This window comes from Nanorana parkeri, unplaced genomic scaffold (assembly GCF_000935625.1).
Source record: "Nanorana parkeri isolate BGI_ZX_2015 unplaced genomic scaffold, ASM93562v1 scaffold395, whole genome shotgun sequence".
NCBI classification, from domain to species: Eukaryota; Metazoa; Chordata; class Amphibia; order Anura; family Dicroglossidae; genus Nanorana; species Nanorana parkeri.
In genome coordinates, this window is record NW_017306663.1 from 25,346 (window position 1) to 47,684 (window position 22,339).

The window sequence follows — 22,339 nt, forward strand, 5'->3', positions numbered from 1 at the left end:
AAGAAGTGCTAGTTTTGTGATCTGTCTCATAAATAATAATAATAAAACCATTTGCAAACGAAATAGGCAGGGATTGACGCCCTAAGGGCGTAGGCCTGAACAATAACCTGCCTAATCTAACTCGAAATAGTGGCCACGGAAGCTACCTCCTTAGAACACTCAGTAACAATATAAAGGGAACAAAACAAAACAAAAAACAAGAATGAGATCCTAACAGGGAGCCAGGTCCTAACTCCGACACAAGGCAAAAAAAAAAATTGAGCTGCCTCTAGCTGGTTGGGTTGAGCCACCCAGGGGCCGCCCCTAGGGCCGTCGTTTTGTTTTGTACCTAGTGTCCTTCTCCTGCATGTGGCGATAGAACCCTTCCAATGTCCTTCAATGAACAGAAGAGAAACTCTTCTATATGAAACGCATGCTTCCAAGGTCCTTTGGATAATATGTTATTGTGCCCAATTGTTGTACAGTTCTTGGATATATTTGGACATATTGTTTAAGTCATCTATGACACTTTTTATCTCAACCTAACCAAGTTATCTAATCTTTTATAGTCAGTAAGATTTTCCATCTCTTTCATTAATTTAGTTGCCACCTCTGAACCCTCTCCAAAACTCCAATGTTCCGTTTACAACGTGGTGTCCAAAACTAGACTTCCATTCGCCTGCATCTGCTATGGCAATTACGAGCTGGAGCCAACTTTAGTTTTTTTGCTTTTAAACATAAAAATAACTATGAACACTGACTGATTGGTGCAAACACCCAGCACCCTAAGGCTCCATTCACACATTAGCGATATTAGCTTTTATGTTTTGCGCTAGACCGCGCAAAACATAAAAATTAAATATATTCCAATATACCTTCTTCACCTTGCGCAATGTCTGCGCGGGACGAAAATGTGCATCACTCCAAGTGCGATATTCTGCAGCTATAGTAGTAGCCGCAAACGCACAGAATCCACATGTATGTTAAAATGTGCACGTTTGACGAATATGCAGAAAACCGCGCTGATTTTCTAACCGCTATGTGTGAATGAAGCAGAATCTATGGCAAGAAATCTTCCTGCGTTCAGGGGAAGGAGGGTGCGTGGCGGTGCATTGAAGTCAATGGCACTGCAGCAACTCCCCCTGCCCGCAGTGTGATCTCCCGCATCAGAACACGTGGCACATGAGTGCCTGCATTCCGCTCCAGTGTCATCTGCAAAAATAGTGCAGATCATCCATCCGTCACACCCCTCTCGCCACTGAATGAAGGAACCCAGCCTGGAATGCAATTCAGTGCGTTCAAGAGCCGGACCGCTCTGGAACGCACTGTTTATGGTTTAAACCGGCCCTAAATACAGGTTAGCTGATGGAAAGAAAAAGAAAAAAAAAAACAAGCAAAGCCATGGGCTATGAATTAAAGTGGAAGTGAAACAAGAAGAAAAAAGAAAGCTGATTTGTGGCAGAAGACGCATGCAAGTCACTTCTGCCAAAAAGTTCTTCCACTCTCCCCCAGCATTTTTTTATGTTTTGCGTTCACTGTACGGCGCATGTGCTGTGCACACACTCAGCTCATTCACAGCATCTTTAAAATGGCCCGGGTGCAGGGGAGCATGTAACTCTTGTGCACATGTGCATGAGTAACATCATCGGTGGACACCCAGTGGCCGCAGAGTACTTTTTGAGAAGGCGAAAGTGTCGGCGGCGAGGGAAGGAACCGAGAACCAAAGATTGATCAATCCAGCACTGGAGAAAGCACACTTGTGAAGTAAGTGTGCCCTAAGATACAAGTGGGCTGTGCAGACTTGCACATTAGGACAAAAATAAAAATGACAAAAAGCAGTTTACTTCATTAACAGGCAATGTATTCATGTACTACTTTCATATGAATCTTTCAAACCGTAAAACAATCATAATGCAGTGAAGGTTTTTATCCCCAGCAAACATGTGGCATTTACTGAACAGCTCTATTAGCAGGAAGGGAAGTTGCACACATACACCACATTATTTCCAATACAGTTCTACCATTCGCACGCAAGTTATCACTCAATACTGTTACATAAGCGGATGGAGACGTGGCCTTTGATAAATGGCTGGTAAGAAAAGTGTCTGGGAAGACATCAACACTGCTCAGGAGACTCTCTGCAAGCACTGGTATAAGACGTATCTGCACGCCACATACAGCCACATACAGCATATGTCTATCTATATCGGGGATTCCTGCTTTTCTATTGAAGCATTATCTATGCAGCCAGACAGACTACACCTCAGGGTTGGTTAGAACTACTGCATTGCGTATAGGCATCTCTTATGAAATTATTAGAAGGAAAGAATATGGGCTAATATAAAAAAATGATCAGATAAAAATAAAAGCAGTAGTAAGTAGCATAGCTATAAGACAGATGGTCACTTTCCTATTGAGCTAAATGGTCACTAAAATGAACGCTGAACTCTAAACAAAATGGCAAATAAAAAGAGCCCATTAAAAAAGGAAAAACTACGACCAAAATTTCAGTCACTTTTGTTTTTTTTGCTGTGTCTCATTAGGGAGATGTAAACCAAACAGGAAGTGAGAAGTTTGCAAAGTTAGGGAAATTCCTTCAGACAGCTCTAACAAGAACGAGTGTCCCCATTGGAAGATGTCCCCTCTATTCCTCTTCAGGTGCACACTTCAGCGACCCCAGGATGCGTGTCCCCGTACCGCGCGTTCATGTGCAGTTGCACGGCACCATTGATTATAAATGGGGTTACATCAGTGCTGCAATCGCTGAAAAAAGGGACATGTACCTTTTTTTGCGACGCACAGTTTTTTCAGCTGCGATTGTGAGCGATTGAACAGGCGGAAACTGCGCAATCTGTCTGGTGTGACTGAGGTGCCATTAGAAAAGAATTAGAAAGATTCTGTGACTGTGCGGTTTTGTGTACGATTGCTGCTCGGTCACGGATCGCCCAAATGTTAACCTGGCCTTAACCTAGCTTTCTCTCTAGGCGACACTGGCGATTGGGACAAGGAGGATGAATCTCCCTAACAGGGACATAGGCAGCAATACTAAGCTGACAGCAGTTCTAACTCCATCGCTCTATCCAAAATCTGAAAAACAAAAATACTTTAAATATAACTTTGAGCTGTTCCCTGCAGTATTTATTTCCCAGCACTAGATGTCCTCAGTCTCCAGGATGAATGACAGCCAGCATCATACAACTCACTTCCTCCAAGCCCAGGCTGTCATGGACCTGAACCCATCCTGTGACTGGACAGTGAAGGAAAAGCAGCACAGTGATGGGCTTGTCAAATTTCTATCAATGGTACTCTCCACTGTATAGACACGCATTTAAAACCCCAACAACTATGTAGTAATGCAGCTGTAAACTTGTATGGATCCTGGGTTCCTGACTCAGTGTCATCAACACTATATGCTCAAATCAAGAAGATGCCCACTAAAGTATTTGTGCATTGGGGTGCCATTCAAAATGAATATGAAATTCACACAAGAAAATCTTGTGCCAAACATCACATCGTGTCACTCTTTTTCCCATTTTTTGTATACTTAACTTTTTTCCAGATCTAATGGCCGGTCACATATCGGGGTTCTCGTCCTCTTTTACCTGGAGCAACAAAGAGCGACCCTGAATGCTGCACAGAATAGTACTTACATGGCGTGACATGGGCACTATTCTCTGCATCATTCGCCAGACAACCCAGGGTCACAGGTTGATGCTCCCCCAGAAGTCTATGTTACTTCCAGCTCATGAGGATCAAGTGCTGGAGCGTGGGGACGGTAAAGCAAAGCTTGACAACATGGGTGAGGTGGGGTCCTATACTCAGGGGTGTATCTACCGCGAGGCAAACAAGGCGTTTGCCTCGAGCAGCACTTTCCAGGTTGGCGGCAAAATGCTGCCCCCAAACCAGTGAGGCAGTCAGTGGCAACAGCCGAAGCTTCCTGCGGATGGTCGCGGTCAAGGATTCGGGCTGGGCGGCGGTATGATGGATCCGGCGTTGGACAGGCCGGAGACTGGGGAGCGTTGGAAGGGTGTGCCATGTCACTCTACATTGTAGAGTTCTGTGAGTACCTGGACACAGCCACAGAGATACCTGCGGGCTATTGTACATACATGTGTGCTGGGATCTATTGTATATACAATAGATCCTAGCAGCCCAGATGTATGTATGTATGTATGTATGTATGTATGTATGTATGTATGTATGATAGAGGTAATATTTCTGCACAGAAGATGAAACCACACAATGAAGGCGAGTGCAGCACCAATTTTATGTCATGCAGAAATCAGACCCAAAATTGCCCATACTCTTTACATCCTATGCCAGTAACACACTGCTGTAATCAGCCCATGTAGAAAAGAAAGAAGCACAAGAGAACAACAAGCGGTAGTTTATGATCCGATCTCTTCCGGCAATAATTCCATGCACATAAAAGAACAAACTATAACAACAATTATGCAATATTATATTATGACTCCACAAAGTAAACATAAATGCTGCAATTGCTACAAGAAATAACATCAGTAAAAAGGCCAACACTTTACTTTGTTAACATAACAAGCGCTCCATATAATACGAAGGGCTGAGGCCTCATTTACACCCGAGTGATTTGTCAACTATTTCCACAAGCATGGCAGCTCTCAACAATGACATTTCCATTTTATTTTATGGGCCCCTTCACAAATGAGTGATGTGCTGACGCTTCTAACGCCAAAGAAGTACAGGAGATTGTTTGGAGCAGGTCTGCGTGGTTTTCCTCCCACACTACAATTGCGGTGTCCACACAATGCAAGTAACAGGTGTTTTTTTGCACAGTTCCATTCCCAACAACTGTCCCCTCCTCCTAGTAACCTGCTTTCCATTGGCCTAAACAAAAACACACATGTGTAAAAACACGTACAAACGCACTTAACAAATGCACCAAAAACGACCGAGGAGGCCAAGACTCAAGTGTGAACCTTATATTTTGCACACCAACAATCATTAGTACACAGAATACAAAAGATATGAACTAGTGTATAGTTATGTTTGCGAGCCCCAGCCTGTACTCCAGTGCTGAAAATGATGCTCATTTCTTATAGGTTCAGAGGGATGGATATGGCATAAAAAGAAGTGTGGGGGTCTAAAATGTTTCAAAACGTTACAATGTAACTCCAGCCAAAACCTTTTTTTGCCTTTCAGTTTTGGAGAGATAATTGGAACCCAGGTGCCCAACCTGCAGCACTCAGGGCTTGTTCACACCAAATACCGACCAGATCTGCACGAGCCTCTGCACACGCAGTGCGTTTTGCCGCAGTTTTTTTTTTTACATGCTCTGGAACTGAACGCTGCAATGTGAACTGGAGTCCAAAATACCGTTGGAATACGTTGGATGCAGTTTTGATCCGTTCTGTCACTGCTCTGCACCGCGATCGGTGTGAACTAGCCCTTAGGCACTTACTCATATCCCCCGTCTGTGTTTTAGCGATCACTCTAGCCAGTGAAGGAAACATATTAGTTAGACTGGCTTCTAATAGTTACATTGTTTGCTTTCATTCTTTTGCACCACTTCCCCTTGCAGTGGAGCTACCCCCCGTACCGCTCTTTTCTTTGCCTAGGGGACCTTTTTAATGGACTTTCTTACCTGATCCCCTCTATCGCTGGCTCTAAGACTGGAACCTGTAGCCTCCCCAACACCCCTGTTCCACTGCGGCAGTCGGATGTCCTCTGGCTGGGCCCATAGCCCCCACATTATACACTGATGGGTGCCAAGGACAGTCCATCAGTCGGGTAATCGGGGAAAGCCAAATGCCGGGGGGAGCAGAGCTCATGTAAGTAAAAGGTCTATTTACCATACCCACAGACATAAGTGATCAGTTAACCCTTGCACTGGAGGGGGGGGGGATCCACAAAGAAGAAGCTTTCAAAGCATACTGTACATCAAACGAATGCCTGGAGAACAATAGAACACACAGAAAGATATTTGGAAAAGCCGGACTGCAAGCAAACAGCTAATAACACAGATGAAGTACATATAAGGAAGCCAAAGGATTTATATTTCTGTTCATCCAGTTCGGAGATTTACACAGCCCTGAGAGAGTACAAAACAGCCCTATCTAGAAGGGCCGAAGACCTGATTTTTCTCTGCTGCACTTTAATAACACTTACAGGTCTTGTCCCTCCCCCAGCCTGTGACTGAAAAGTAACAGTAGAAACAGCACACTGGTGAGCTTGTCATCTCTCTGGCACTCTGCTCTCTCCTTCGATCAGCATGCACCTTACACTGCACCACAACTGATTGGCTCTTTGTTCTACTTCTCCTTTCAGGTACTTATACCACCAGTGCAATGAAAGGTCTATCTAGAAGGGAAGCAATAAATACAATGATGGGCTATTACTAACCATGATGATGCACACCAGCAGACATATTCTCAGTGGGTCAGAAAGCCCATCCCACCATCAGACTTTACCTAGCCAGGCAGGTCCATGCTACACAACCAGACCATGGGCTGGGTTTTATGAAGCTGAACTCCAGGTACACAGCTGAACACACATATGTAATACATATGTAGCCGCAGGAACATGGGCTCACGAGACTGTATAATGGAAACTGGGCACATTACCACACCTGGGATACACAGCTGCCGCGTACTGCCGCCCATAGTAATGAATGGCTGGCTGTAGGTGGCTGTATATGGATATAGCCGTTACTTGCTGAAACTTGCGCATTCGTAAAGCCGTAGGTTCCTGGATGCACACTGCCTGTGTCCAGGGTTGCATACTCATTTGCATGTGCAACCTTACACTTGCAATGCCTCATGGGATTTGTAGTTTCACAACAGCTGGAGGGCCGGAGTTCCCACCCCTGCTGTATTAACAGCCTACAACCATTGATTACTATGGGCAGCTGCCTATCCCGGGTGCCAAAATACACCTGCAAGTAACATTATACACCTTCAGGCGCCCATGTGCAAAAGGCCTAAGGGAGCTGTCAAAGGATTTGTATTTCTGTCCATCCAGTCCCGATGTTTACACAGCCCTGCCAGACATTACAGCCAGGTGGATGACACCACTCACAGTTAAAGCAGAACTCAAGTTGAAAAGAAATTTGCGGGAGTTTGGTAGAGTGTTTCAGTAGAAGATCCTTTGTAGGTCTCTCCTGCCCAATACCACTTTCCCTTTTGTCTAGCAATGTTGTGTTAGTGTGCACCGCCTGCATTCCATGCACAGCACACACTCTCTGTCCACTTTCAGCATTTGTAACATGCCATTGATGCAGCAAGTGTCGGGATAATGTCACTCTGGCACAAATGTAATGACGTTACATTATCAGTGGTCGGCCAGAGGCTGAAGAAGGGGGCACTGGATGGGAGATGGGAGGGGGGGGCAGAGAGGGTGACCCTGTCAGATCTAGAGAGGGGGGGGGGGGGGCAGTCTGCCATGATGTGCAGTCTACCTGGGCATAGTGGAATTCCCATCCCCCCCCTTCCCCTACCCCTACTCTTCTGCGGGAAAATAGAAAATGACTCTCACGGTGGGGTCCACCCCCACTGCAAGGGTTAAATGCTCATTTTGACAAGGGGGAGGAGACAAACAGAAACTATACTTACCCGATCCCTCACCAGCTGCACAGCCGGCCCAATCAAAGAGAAGAGAGCTGGCAGCCAGAGGATGAAGAATAAGGTCAAGTATAGTCATTATTTTCTGTTCCCCGTAGATGAAGCAGCCATTGAACCCCAACGGGGGAATCCCCACTGCAAGCGTTATTTTGTTGCCCCCCGTTATCCCATCTCCACCCCCAGCCTGCTGACTGAACTATGGCAGAACAGGAGACTGATGAAGTCATCCCTCTGCTCTCTCCTGCTGTCATAACTCTTGGCAGCACATTTGCATTCAGCACACCTGCTTGGCTCCCAGTCCTGTCCTCCATCTTGATGTCTGAGCTCTGCTGTACAGGGAGGTCACAAGAGCAAAGTTAAATTCAGGTACTTCCAAAGCTGAAGGTGGATGCAATGATTAATGAATACCTTGCTGCAAGAAATCTGAACTCCAGGCAGGTGTAAAGTACACAAATGAATGCAGCTTTGGATTTATCAATACACCATTAAGTGTATTGTTTGCAATGGCAGAGGTGTAAGTACCAGAATGTGACTTGGCATTAGCCTCCTGCAGTCCCTGTACAGCAGAGCTCAGACTGGGGAAGGTAGGAGCTGCACAATAAGCCAATCAGTTGAGCAGCAGCACTGGAGGTGGTGCTGATAGCAGGAAAGAGAAAAGTGACAGGAGAGATGAGCTCATCGGTCTACTGCTTCTCCTATCATTGCCCAATCACATGCTGGAGGAGGGACAAGACCTGTAAATGTTACTTAACTGCAACAGAAGACAAATCAGGTCTCCCCAGCCGGCCAGGTATGGGATGTGCTGTGCATCAGAGCTGTGTAAATCTCAGGATCGGATGGACACATATACAGGTTCTTTGGCAGATAAACCAATAGCCCCCCTATATGTACTTCTGTGTGATTGGCTGTTTCCTGGAGCTCAGATCTAATCTGTGTATTTTAGATCAGCCTGGATTCCAGCTTGTCTCCCTGTCAGTACAAAGTGTCCATGCCATGTCCAGGCTGCACTCACCTGTCCGAGGCCGCAGACTGTATTCCACTCATTGGGCTCCTCTGGGATAGCTCTCACCTCACTTAACTCGCATGATACTTTATCTCCAGCTAAATGTGAGAGCCCCGGCACCGTGCGCTGGCCCCGCGGGGGGATCTGGCCTCCAAGCCGCGGCTCATAAGCTCGAGCAGCAATCACAGGCTGCAGCACGAAACTTTTAAAGCCATCAAAACAAGGCTTTTCCTCTGCCGGCACTCAAGGGTACTAAGTACCAGCACTTCTCCAAGACTCATCCTGCTCACTGCGCCTGCGCCGACAAATCTCGCGTAGCTCACTAGTGGCCGGGCAACGCGAGATTTGGCGGCTTGGGAAAGGTTCAGGTGTACGACGGCGGAGAGCGACGCCTGCGCACAATAGTCACGTCGACAGCGGCGGCAGGATGGTTTCCGACGCATGCGTAGTTAGTGAAAGCGGCTCCGGCAAGTCTCGCGTTGCTTGGAAGAGTGGAGTGTGAGCAGATCGGGGAAGGCCTGACTCCATTTTGTGCTTCCTTGTGTGCTGTTACTATTGGTTACGATTAGTTTTAGGGTTCTGCCTATAGGAGAAGTGAGGGAGCCTGTGCTGCATGTAACTCTGGGGAGATATGGTAACTGTTATTGTGTCTGTTACCTCATGATGCTGACACATGTAACCCATTCCTCACAACTTCCTGTCTTGGAAAACATTATAGCATAAAGGGCTCCATTTACAAAGCTTTAGGTCACCTTCATACACTTGTGTTGTATTAGCGTGCTGTGAAATGGTGCGTTTTACTGAGCAATAGTGAAAAGCGCACCATTTTATGCAATGTATTGCGCAGTTATTCATTCCTAATGGCGCATTGACACCAGTACAATAAGGACAGGGGGGCATGTGTTGTAGCATGTGCACTGCGTTAACCTTTTATGTTGCATGCCCAAATTCTACTAGGGCATGGTGTGTTGGCATTAGTGATGGGCTCGGGCGTGTTCGCAGCTCCACGTGCCGAGCCCGCCAGGAAACTGGCAGCGCCAATCGCAGGTACTGAGACATTATCACGGTCCGCAGCTGCAGAGATCGTGAAATGTCTCCGTGCCTGTGATTGGCGCTGTCAGCTTCCTGGCGGGCTCGGCACGTGGAGCTGCGAACACGCCCGAGGCCATCACTAGTTGCCATGGCTGCCGCAATGTAATGCCCTCTGACAGTGGGGCAGCCTAATGACCTGTGAGTCATCCCGTCTAATGCAGGATGTCGGAGGACATTTTACTGCTGGAGCAGAGGGGTAGAGAGGCTGCAGGGATTGGTCTAGCTCCAGATGGGACTGGGGATCAGGTTACTTTGTTATTTTAGACCCTAGGCCAAAATGAGGACTTAAAGGAGAACTATGAGGTGAGTGATTTCCACTCATCCTCATAGTTCGAGCTGACGTGTGACATTGAAACTGTCACAGGTCGGCTCTATTGATTGGAAAAAGTGAGTGAACACATACCGTCGCTCGTTCACCTCCCGATCATCTCCCTGCTGAGAGTGGTGACTGGCAGTCACCGCTCCCCGCAGGGATTTCTCCTCTCGGATCCTCCAGTGCTGAGTGGGGAAGGGGCAGGCACAGCTGTCTCTGCCTTTAGATAGGCAGAGCCCGCTGTCAATCAGCCAGCTGGGTGGATCTCAACTGTATTGTCGGGATCCGTCCTGGCTGTGGCGCTCTCAGTATATAGCGAGCTATAGTCCACTATATACTGAGCTTTGGGTCACAGGAGTAAGTTGGTATATGTTCTTCCCTGACCCTAAAGAGAACTATGGGATAAAAAGGTTACCCCATAGTTCTTTTAACCCTTGCAGTGTGGGGGTAGTCCCAGTGCAAGGGTTATGTTTTAATGTGCCCGGAATTCTTTAACCTTCTAATCATCATTTTTTTTAATCTGAATCCAGATGAAACAAATATACCTTGATTAGCAAAGTATTCCTTTACATTTTTGTCCAAGGACTTGAACTCATCATGTTGCTGAATAGCTGGCAACGACGGTTCAAAAGCTTGATTTGATGATTCTCCTATGCTAGAGGACCTTTTTTTCTTCCCTGCTGGATGCAATAGGACATGGGAACCAATGTTCAGAGCTGAAACTGTATACACATATCTGTACATATTGACGAGACGGAAAAAAATGTTTGTATGCTAAAATAACTACTAACTTCGCTTGCGTGTGGCCATTTTCCTGGTACGCCGCTTGGTCCAGCCAAAATTAATGAAAGATGTTAGCCAGCTTGAAGAATAGAAAAATTATGGCAAACATGCCAAGCAGAGCGGGTTCTGGCGGTGCCAGGAGGATCCATGTCAGGGCAGCCTGTGGTGGTGCCAGCAGGCTGCATGTCAGGGCTGGTTCTGGTGTTTCCAGCAGGCTGCATGTCAGGGGCGGTTCTGCTGTTTCCAGCAGGCTGCATGTCAGGGCCGGTTCTGGTGTTTCCAGCAGGCTGCATGTCAGGGCTGGTTCTGGTGTTTCCAGCAGGCTGCATGTCAGGGCTGGTTCTGGTGTTTCCAGCAGGCTGCATGTCAGGGGCGGTTCTGGTGTTTCCAGCAGGCTGCATGTCAGGGCCGGTTCTGGTGTTTCCAGCAGGCTGCATGTCAGGGCTGGTTCTGGTGTTTCCAGCAGGCTGCATGTCAGGGCTGGTTCTGGTGTTTCCAGCAGGCTGCATGTCAGGGCTGGTTGTGGTGTTTCCAGAAGGGTGCATGTCAGGGCTGGTTCTGGTGTTTCCAGTAGGCTGCATGTCAGGGCCGGTTCTGGTGTTTCCAGCAGGCTGCATGTCAGGGCCGGTTCTGGTGTTTCCAGCGGGGTGCATGTCAGGGCCGGTTCTGGTGTTTCCAGCGGGGTGCATGTCAGGGCCGGTTCTGGTGTTTCCAGCGGGGTGCATGTCAGGGCCGGTTCTGGTGTTTCCAGCGGGGTGCATGTCAGGGCCGGTTCTGGTGTTTCCAGCGGGGTGCATGTCAGGGCCGGTTCTGGTGTTTCCAGCGGGGTGCATGTCAGGGCCGGTTCTGGTGTTTCCAGCGGGGTGCATGTCAGGGCCGGTTCTGGTGTTTCCAGCGGGGTGCATGTCAGGGCCGGTTCTGGTGTTTCCAGCGGGGTGCATGTCAGGGCCGGTTCTGGTGTTTCCAGCGGGGTGCATGTCAGGGCCGGTTCTGGTGTTTCCAGCGGGGTGCATGTCAGGGCCGGTTCTGGTGTTTCCAGCGGGGTGCATGTCAGGGCCGGTTCTGGTGTTTCCAGCGGGGTGCATGTCAGGGCCGGTTCTGGTGTTTCCAGCGGGGTGCATGTCAGGGCCGGTTCTGGTGTTTCCAGCGGGGTGCATGTCAGGGCCGGTTCTGGTGTTTCCAGCGGGGTGCATGTCAGGGCCGGTTCTGGTGTTTCCAGCGGGGTGCATGTCAGGGCCGGTTCTGGTGTTTCCAGCAGATTGTATGTCAGGGCTGGTTCTGGTGTTTCCAGCAGGGTGCATGTCAGGGCCGGTTCTAGTGGTGGCAGCATGGTGATTATGAGGAGTGGGTCTGGAGGTGAAGTTTCAATGTTATTAAACATTGTCTCAGGGTCAACCTCCATTTTCTCCAACTCCTCGGCCCTTTCAATCATCCGAGTGGTGACATTCTTGGATGTAATCTGCACATTCGGAATGACTGCCATTCGTGAGCACAGCTGCACTAACACAACTATCAGTTGTATATACATCCTGTGGAGAGAAGACAGACATGATTATTAATGTTACTTTACACCTTGTAAAAGAAAAATGAATAAATCTTTAGCGTGGCTTTTTGTATTTTTAGATAAACGAGGAGCTTATGAAATTTCAACTTTTCACCAATATGTATGCGCCTGCTTTCTGTGCAGTAGAAGAGCGGTCCATGTCTTTACCCAGAATGGTATCATGTGGGGAACAGAGATTTACATTTCCAACACACATAATCTGAATTTGGGGATAACCAGTAAAAAATAGCAGATCAAATGATGTGTGACACAAAATACTCCGTTCCCAAATCTTGAACAAAAGAGTAAGAATTATTATTTTAGTCATGTGACTCTTATTTACAAATCTCAGATCTTAGCTGAAAATAACGATCATGTTTTTGAAAACAGGTCTCCTTATCCTGGTGTGTTGCTGTGTGATTTTGGTGCTGCCATAATGATGGTGAAGCCTTACTAAAACACTGTTTACAATGAAGGGTCATAAAACACTCTAGATGTACAGTGGTACCCCGGTTCACAAACTTAATTTGTACCGCGATTCTGGTCACGAACGTGACCAGAACCAAATCAAACTGTGATCACACCGTGATCTCAACTAGAGGAAGCCATGAACGTGTCAGAGCAGGGAAAATGGCTGCGGTTGTGTTAGTCACCCAAAGCCGAGTTCACGAACGGAGGGAGGCAAATATTTGCAGAACTTCCTTTTTGCGAACCGAATTGTTCGCGAACAGAAGCGTTCGTGAACCGAGGTATCACTGTATAGGGATAATATAGTAACATGTAGAAATCTTTCCTGAATGTGTAGCATCAACACTGGTATGAATAAGCTAAAGATCAGGTATAAAATACACAATCCAAAGAAGCACTTTCTTAAGAGAAAGCAAAGAGTGTTCTCCAACTTCAGAGACGTCCTTCCAAACATCTGCTTTTAACAGTTGGTGACATCACAAGACTTCTAAGGCTTTGTTCACACCAAGCGCGTTCCAGGAGCAGAGCAGTTACAGACCGGATCAAAACTGCGTCCAATGTATTCCAATGGTATTATGAGCTCTAGTTCACACCGCAGCGTTCAGTTTCAGAGCATGTAAAAAAAAACTGCAGCAAGCCCTATTTTACTTGCTCTGGAACGCATGCAAGCGCCCTGGAACGCAATGAAAGCCCTTTTTTTTTTTTACCAAAAACGGCCCGGAACACATCAATAACGTGGCACAACCCACTGCACTGCGTGTGCAGAAACCCATGCAGATCTGCTCTGCATTTGTTGTGAACAAGCCCTAAGGTCTAACAGTCATTCAGCAATTAACTGTCAATGCTTGGGTTTCCAACACCACAATGCATTCATAGCAGCCAATCAGCAATTGGTTTTCACAGATCCTTTGAGCATTTACAGTCACCTGCTATGTACAGATCATGACGCTGTGTCTTATCTGGAAAATGTTGAAGTAGAGCTATGGGCAAAACAACAAAAATTACATACTGTATATGATGTCATCTATCAATAGCATTTACATTCACAGCAGTCTTTGCGTTTCTAAAGGTGTCCATACACCTTACGATTATCGGACAAAACTTTTCGTCCGATGATCGAACCGTCGTACGATTTTCGTACGACGGCCCCATCCTGCCCCGATTATCGCAAGGTTCAATTAGCGGTAGTTAAAAAAAAACACCTGGACGACTTGCGGTAATTGACCGCAATTATTTGCGCATGCGCAGTGTTAATCGTACGACTGTACAGTACTATCGGTCGGGCACTCTATTCACACGTTACGATTGTCGTACGGAAAGTCGATCGCATACGATAATCGTGCAGTGTATGGGCACCTTTAGTCTGCCCTGTAACATCGTTATAGCTGATCAGCAAAAGCTGCAGTTACAGTCACAGGCTGTCCTACTATCATCTGCTAAATGGTCAGAGCAGCTGTTTATTATCCAGCATGGGGGGAACTGACGACAGTGAATTGGATGGCCGACAACCATGCTACACAGCTGGGGCCAAAGTATAAATCACTTGGCACCCTGGGCTTTTTTAACATTTTTCAAATACACGTTAAAATCTGCATTTGTGCCTAGAAAAATGAATGAAACCCCCAAACAATCCTTTTTCTGAGACATGTTAAAAGTTTTTGTGTTGGACAATCATTGTGTACCTGTTTATCAAATTCATGTTCTCAGGAAAAAACACACTCAAAGGACTTTTAGTGCACACAAACACAATATAATAGCCTTTTTCTGTAAAATAAAATATAAAAAGAAAGTATATGTCGAGTAAATAGATACTAAGCATGTCAGGCATTAAAATTGGGTGCGCCCCTGAAATGGTGAAAAACTCCTGTACCCCAAATGGTCCATAGGCTTGAATGTAAATTCCTTTACAGGTGATTTGTTTAGGCCTCATTCACACACATCGCAAGAGCAAAATTGTATATTGCATATATACGTGTACATGCGTGCACTATTTGCAATCCCACAATGCATCATTCGTAATAAAAATGTTAATGAACTGTATGTGCGTATATGCGCGTTATTATGCTTTGTGTATGGAGCCATTTATTTGTATATGCTGCATATGGTACAATATGCGCGTACGCACATATACACGCGGCAGTGTGAAGGAGGCCTTAGAGAGGCTGGACTCCACAAAAGAAAACGGCGTTCCCATATAAACTCCGCAAGCCTCCGTCATCTCATGACGAGGGAGCATGGAGCCGGCCTCCCGGCTAATCAGAAGGCAGGGTGTCGCGTCATTACACGGCGCCCGGCTTCCTGATTGACCGGCCAGACGGCTGGGTAGTGGAGGAAGGCCGCGTTCTTGCTGGGGAGGCCCCAGGGGTGACAGGCTGGACATATCAAGGTAAGAGGGGACTTTCTTGCTAATCGGGAAGCCGGGTGGCGAGTGTTTACACGCTTCTCGGCTAATCAGGAAGCCAGGTGGCGAGTCATTACACGCCACCTGACTTCCTGAATGGGACTTCCGTTACTCGGTAATTGGTATCGGCGAGTACCAAAAAAAAATTATCGGTACTCGTACTCGGTACCAAGATACCGGTACCGGTGCATCCCTATGAACCATACATAGGTCAGATCGAAGGCATAGGCAATGAATTAGGGGAGACCATGGGTGGTTTGTGGCAAACCTGCAATGGTGACATGGCTGGAGAGAACAGCGAGGGCCACAGAATCAATACAAGAGACTGATCTGCAGCGCTCCCCGCACGCCCCAGACAGAGTGTCCCCGCCCACTGATCCAAGATGTAATAGAGAGTGTCCAATCAGGAAGAAGAATAGGAGAAAGGAGATAGCAGAAGGAAAGCAAAAGGCTAGGTGGTAAAAAACAACAAGAAAGAAGAGATAACAAAAGAAAGAGTAGGGTCAGCTATGCGAGGTAAGAGTCGTAAGAAAAACAGACAATGCAGATAATAGTAGACAAACATCAGTTTTTTTGGTGTAAATATTGACATATTTTTTGTGCGTCAAATTAATGCATGTTATAAGACAAGTTCTATGTGGTATTGAATCAGCCGTGACAGTTCATGTTAAAGTGCTATGTGACAGTTTCCAAAAATGTCTGATTGCAAATGGCAAAATAATGAAGCACTTACACCAATGTTCTTGTTGAAAAACAGTACTAAAATGTATACCATTGCCAGAAAGATGCAAATATTGTGGTAAAAAGGGGTGACAGCGTCGATCAGCATTGCAGCAAAGAGAGGCAAAGGAGAAAATGTAGCATGATCCCAGTGGAACCGCTTATATTAATTTCCCAACGCACTTATCAGCCAGCCTGCAAACAAATTACACTTTCTAACTATCAAGGTTAAAAACAGAGGTTTTAGTTGCACACTTTTTGCAAAATATGTGGAAGCCACACTGCCTCATCAAAGTCCCTCTGTGTAGTGTGGTCCTAATGCTAATCTATGAGAGCCTCCATGTTGGAGCAAATATAGCAAAGGATGAATTGGATGCAGGCCTGCTATAAGTAAGCCCAACCTTTTTAAAGGGACAGGAGCACACCAGAAGCCCAGCTGGGGCAGCAGCTGCCATTGTGATGTGCTTGATATGAAGGTAATTCACAAATAAATGAGTACTGTATATACTCGAGTATAAGCCGTCCCGAATATAAGCCGAGGTACCTAATTTTACCACAAAAAACTGGGAAAAAGTATTGACTCGAATATAAGCCTAGGGTGGGAAAATTTGGTTATCAGAGAGTGAATTTCAGTCAGCCGGAATAGTCAGCAAGTTTAACGTTTTTTCTGGTCTCTCTTTTAAAGAATAAAATGTCCAGCATGCAGTGTGCATATTATAACCCAGCTCTGGCTTTGTGTGCCCCCCACCCCTCCATCTGTACTTTTTAGTTTCAATGTTTTTATTATTTTCAAAGGGAAGAAATGCCATTACAAAATGAATGTTACCAATATAGATTTATACAGTATAGCATATTACAAGGAAAGTAGTTGGCATGTAACTTCAAATAAGTCCATACAGCTGTGTCAATCACAAAGAACACTCACAATAGTCTCACAGGACATAAAGAAACCACACTGCATAGGTTCAGAGCATTATACATACAAACTGGCCCATAGCAAACAATATGTGTATACCTGAGCTCAAAGTACACACGATTTGCATAACTTATGGACTTCATTATACAATACTATTTCAGATGTTTGTACAGGCCTATCCAACTACCGTAGAGGAAAAAGAAAGAGTTGAATAAAAACAAGTGACCAATATAATTGGCCCTACACCCCTCTCACATGATACCATTATTGAAGCCTTTGGATACCACAACCAATTATCCCATTTCCTATAAAACTGGTTGATGTCCTTGTATGCTAGTATTTTTTCATAGCGACATTGGAGGTTCGAACTATTGAAAACTTCAGTGTGTTTTCATTTGTAATGGCAAATAACATTTGGGATAGAATAGTCCTGATTTTAGGAGCATATGCATCAAAACCTATGTTCAGAAGGGCGAATTGTGGAGTACATAGTTTAAAGATATTTGTAAGGTTAGAGATTATGTGAAACATCAAAGCCTAGAAACTCCTAAAGCATTTACAACTCTCAGGAATATAATGTAGGTTACTTGTTGTGTCACATTCCCTCCAACACAGTGAAAAGTGATTAGGAAAAAATGTAGAGTCTATAAGCAGTCATGTACCAGCAATGTACATGTTTTTGATATTTTTCCTAAATCAGTGAACAGTCATTTGTTTTGATTGCTGCCTGCCATCACTCTAAAGTAAATACTTGCCGTAAATCTTTTTCCATTTTATAAGTGATGAATATTTGGAAAACTTATTTTTGTCTCAGTAGCTATTGTAAAAGAAGGAGATACCCCCTTTCCCGATCAAGGATGAGGTATAAAATGTACTCACTGCTGAAGTAATGTCAATTTGAGTTTGTGGGTGGGGGTTGAATTTGAAAAATCTTCTATTGATCTTCTAGGGGAATGTAATCTGGGGTAAAGCTCGGTAAAGTCGTCTGATATTTAGCAACCCAGTTCCTGATATTAAGATTCAGTATTAAATGTTCATATGCTCCGGGGGGCGGAGCTTGCTAATGGCGGCGGCTAGACGTACTCGTCCTAGTTCATATGCTCCTAACAGAAGTTCACATTGGCGCTTAGGGGTATAAGGCTTCTGGGTGACTATAATAAGCGGCTCCAAGCCTCTAAAGATGATTTAGGAGAAAGGTATTCATTGTTCTTTATATTGTGGGGATTAGCTCCAAATAGCGCATAAAGGACGCATCCACTCGCTGTAATCTTCATTCAAGGGCTTCCTTGCCCACTTTTATTAAATGAAAGTTCACAAAACAGAACAATTACCCTCGCAGGGGTTCTTTTGCATCTCATGACAGCACCTGCCTATCCAGCCTCCTGGCTGTACATTTGCAGCACCGCTGCTCCGGCCTCAGGCCACTGTCTGTTCCTCCAGACAGCCTCAGTCGTGTGCTCACCTGCACACTGCGATTTTCTCAATCCGCAGCACCCTCCTGCACTGGACTCCACTCCACTCCCAGGTGGAGTCCAGAACATGAGCCAGCATTCTTCTCATAAGGGCTGTGCCCAGGGGCACAATCTTTCGGTGCTGGTTACCACTAAGGCCTGTACCCAGGAATGGAGATTTCATCCCTCCCAATGCTCTTTGAAATCTCCCAGTTTCAGGAACCCATGCCACAAACCTGACTTGATCAGCACCTACTAGGAGTGCAGTTACAGCCATAAGGTGTAAGGGTCTTGATTCAAAGTATATAGTGAGCTGTAATACTCTTGAAATGCATAAACAATATCCTGAGGGTTATTTTTTTTTAATGTTAGTCTTGTGATGAAACAAAAAATTGATTGTTTTAGATTAGGGGCATACAAACTCACTAACGTATAAGTTGTGCTATTAATGTCCCACACAACACAAGGATGAGGTATCTGCCATTTTGATCTCTGATAGAGTCATGATATTGGGAAGATGCAGAATCCTTAATGGCGACCATCACGCCTTTCTTTTTCAAATTAGCATTAGCGAAAAATATATGTGGAAAGTTCTTGTGCAAATATCTTGGTGGTTTTAGAAAGTGAAAATGTGTGTTGCTATGTTGCTGTTTGGCTTCACTCTATAATGCGTTCCTTTTATAAGGGCTTTTAAGTCCCTTGGTATTAAAGATGAACTTTACCCTTATCTTTAAAATGACAACAAAGACACCTTTAGAAATGATTCGTAATGGCAATCTACAAACAAATACTTTGTTTACAAAATAAACAAAATAAATCCCATGCCTTATTTTTCTTTTCCTCCCCATTCTTTTCACAGCGGCCATTTTTTTTTAAGAAGCAAGGATTAATCCACTTCCCTTTACTTCCTGTAACTCTGGCACATGTGATTAGGACATGTGACCTTGCACATCATCTCAGAGGGAAAAATGCCTTTCCTTTTAATACTGTGACATTTTGCAGCAATGCTCTGCTGATGTAACCCTCCCAGGATGCATTTGTTAGTCCAGGACTACATCACTAATGCTTAAGAGGACCGGGAAGTGTAATAACAGTAATTGTAAGTAAAATAAAAAATATGTTTACTTAAAGTGACATTGGGGGAGTGAAAAAATTTTTTTCCCTCCCCCCAATGTTAATGTCAGCACTTACCTTAAATTATGTCTCTTCATCCGGTCTTCTTCTTTCCTGATGTTTTCATCTGTCCCTCCAGCGGTGCGGCGGCTCCCCGATCCAGCGCTGACTCCTCTCTGCTTGCTGGCACTTCTGATCCCAGGGTGTCTGCATGCGGGTGCACGCGTCCATAGATTTAACTTGCGTCTCTGCTCATCTCCCGGCCGAGAATCCGAACTGCGCATGCGCCCGCCCCAAGATGCTTTGCGGCGGCCCGAACAGTTCCGTTTTCTCGTGCGGGAGCGCGCAGCGAAAATAAGGTAAGTTTAAACTGCTGTTAAAGCGTTTGTTTTTTTTTTAAAACTGTTTGCCTATATCTACTGCTTGATAGCAGTAGATATAGGCAAAAAAACGGGAGGGTTTAGAACCCCTTTAACTAATGACTGTAAGATGATTTCATATCAGCAAGCAGGTGAGATTTTTTGTGAAAGCGGGTAAAGGTCCACTTTAATAGACAGTATGCTAATCACCATGAAGTGTAATGAAGCAATTTAAATCTAAGAGTTTAGGTTAAATAGCAGTAATTAGTCGATAAAGGCCTTTACCTTGTGTCAACATTCCATTTGTGGGAAAATCATAAGTAGTGACAGCTGCATTGGAATGTCCCTTGTAGAAGAAAGAGAAGGGAATTTAGGTTGTTTATAAGATTAGACCTAAAAATGCAGTCAGCACATGTTAGAGTTGAAAAAAACAATGCAATACAATTGCAATTTGTACTCAGTTGGGCCGTGATTCACAAGGCGGGGACACTCCTGACGTTATTTAATGAAAGGCTGATACTCTATTACTCGTATAAAAGCCCCAGTTTTTTTGTTTTTTTTTAAGATGCAGTCCCTGTACGTAGATCATTCCTTAATGATAATAAGTTTAGTTGGTTTTCCCCATCTGGAAGGGAATTTGTTATTTTTCAGCATCTTAGTATCAGGACCTATTTTCTTACATGGTGGTTTGCGATAAATCTGCAAAAACTTCATTCCAGAGTAGGGATCAGGCAAAGGTTATTGGGAGATATTGGGGTTGATTTACTAAAGGCAAATAGGTTGTTCACTTTGCAAGGGGATTTGTTCTTTGCAGGGGAAGTTTTCCATAGCATGGTGAATGTGGTGAAATGGTACTTTGCAAAGAATACCCAATCATGTGAAAGGAAAATTAAAAAAAATATATATATTTTTGCTTGCACATGATTTGATGACGAAAGGCCTTTCCCTCATTCACTACGCTAAGGGGAAGCTTCCACTGCAAATTGCAAATTCCCTTATAAAGTGAACAACCTATTTGCCTTTAGCAAATCCATTCCATTATGTACAATTTGCATAAGTTGCTTTTTGATATGATCAAAGTGAATTTTAGCAAGCTTATGCCTAGGCAATTGCTGATGTAGATGCAACAGTTTAGGTAGTCTTTGAGGTCTATATACCACTGGGGTGGGGGAAGGCAGTAATGTGGATATCATTTGTTGTATCTATTGTGTGAGATCAGCAGGAGAAACCGATTTAGCTATGTCTGCCACCTCGCTAATAACAACCTTTCCCAAGTCATCTTCCAGGGCAGCATCTGAGAGAGAATCCACCCACCCAAACAGGAAACACATCATCCACAATTAAAATAAAAGGGGCAGTACAGCCCCACCACCTCAGTTTTTTGTCTCAGTATTGTACATACCTCATGTGTGGGTATTAATATACTGTCCCCGACATAACCAATTTACTGCTTCTGTGAGTTGTGATGCATCATCGAATATGATGTAGCCGGGTATCGGTAATGGGTTTGTTCTTAGTTGGGTAACTCACCATCTACAGACTAACCGATCCCATCATGGGTTGAAGTATTATTGGTTGTCATGTAGTTATGAACCTCAGTAACTATGTGATCTAATTTCATACCTTGTGTATCTATATAGCCACGAAGGTACGGAATACCCGATTTACCACTTGATTGGAAGCATTGTGGGTTACGATGTAGTATGACTCTCAGCATCTACATTTCATCACAGTTCGTTCTCTATGGACTGTGTAACTATAATTCTACGGAACGACCAGTTTTACTCTTTAGTATCACTGGTTTGGGATATAGTTAGTTATCTTAGCATTGAAATATCCCTGAGTTACTACTTTCGGCAATTGTATAAATTTACAGTACTTCAGTGCAACCCTAACGGATTACACGTCTGGGGCTGCAACTACACAGTTACAGGCTAACTACTTGGGGGTGATTGGTTAATAGAACTCCAAGCCCATGACAAGTAGTTTAAATGGTTGTACCATGATGTCAACACCTTACTTCCCTCCTGCAAACTACTAGTAGGTTCGGGTCGGTGACGGCTTGGGCATGCTGTAGACTTTTTACAGCCTATATTTTGTCAACCGTCAACCCCTTAGATGGCTTAAGCACTGTTTTTTTCTGAGTTCCCCTGAGCCTCACAAGGTTATTCTTGCATGTCTTCCCTCTTTATCGAGCATCCATGTTATAACAGTAAACTTTGTGCCAGATTTACAGCAGCTGGCTGCTGCTCGTGCTCCCAACATATAGGATAGTGTCCTTATGTAATTGGGTGGTATCTATGCTACACCACATCGATAAACTGAACATATCAGATGGTGTTCTTACGTAATCACGTGGTGTCTGTTACACCACATCGACAAACTGGGGGCAAGCTGACCCAGTTGGTAGTACTGATGGCAGTATAGGGCTGCAGCCAGACTTGCCACTTACATTTTTTATTCTACCTCGTCCATGAGTAGTAACAAGCTCCCTCATCCAGGCTACAGTAGTTGCCAGATGCTACTTAGAAGTCGGTCACCCTTGGAGGAAATCCAAGAATATTTTGGCCTGTTCAGAGCCTTGTGAAGACTGTAAAGTGGCA

At 45.0% G+C, this 22,339-nt stretch overlaps 1 long non-coding RNA gene across 1 annotated transcript in view; it reads right to left on the reverse strand.

Moving 5' to 3' along the window:
• LOC108789426 overlaps positions 1 to 8,891 on the reverse strand; it is a 29,467-nt gene extending 20,576 nt beyond the window's left edge. The window contains exon 1 of the long non-coding RNA XR_001941399.1: positions 8,587 to 8,891. This is a non-coding gene — a long non-coding RNA (uncharacterized LOC108789426). The remainder of the gene's footprint in view (positions 1 to 8,586) is intronic.
• Positions 8,892 to 22,339: the final 13,448 nt, after the last annotated feature.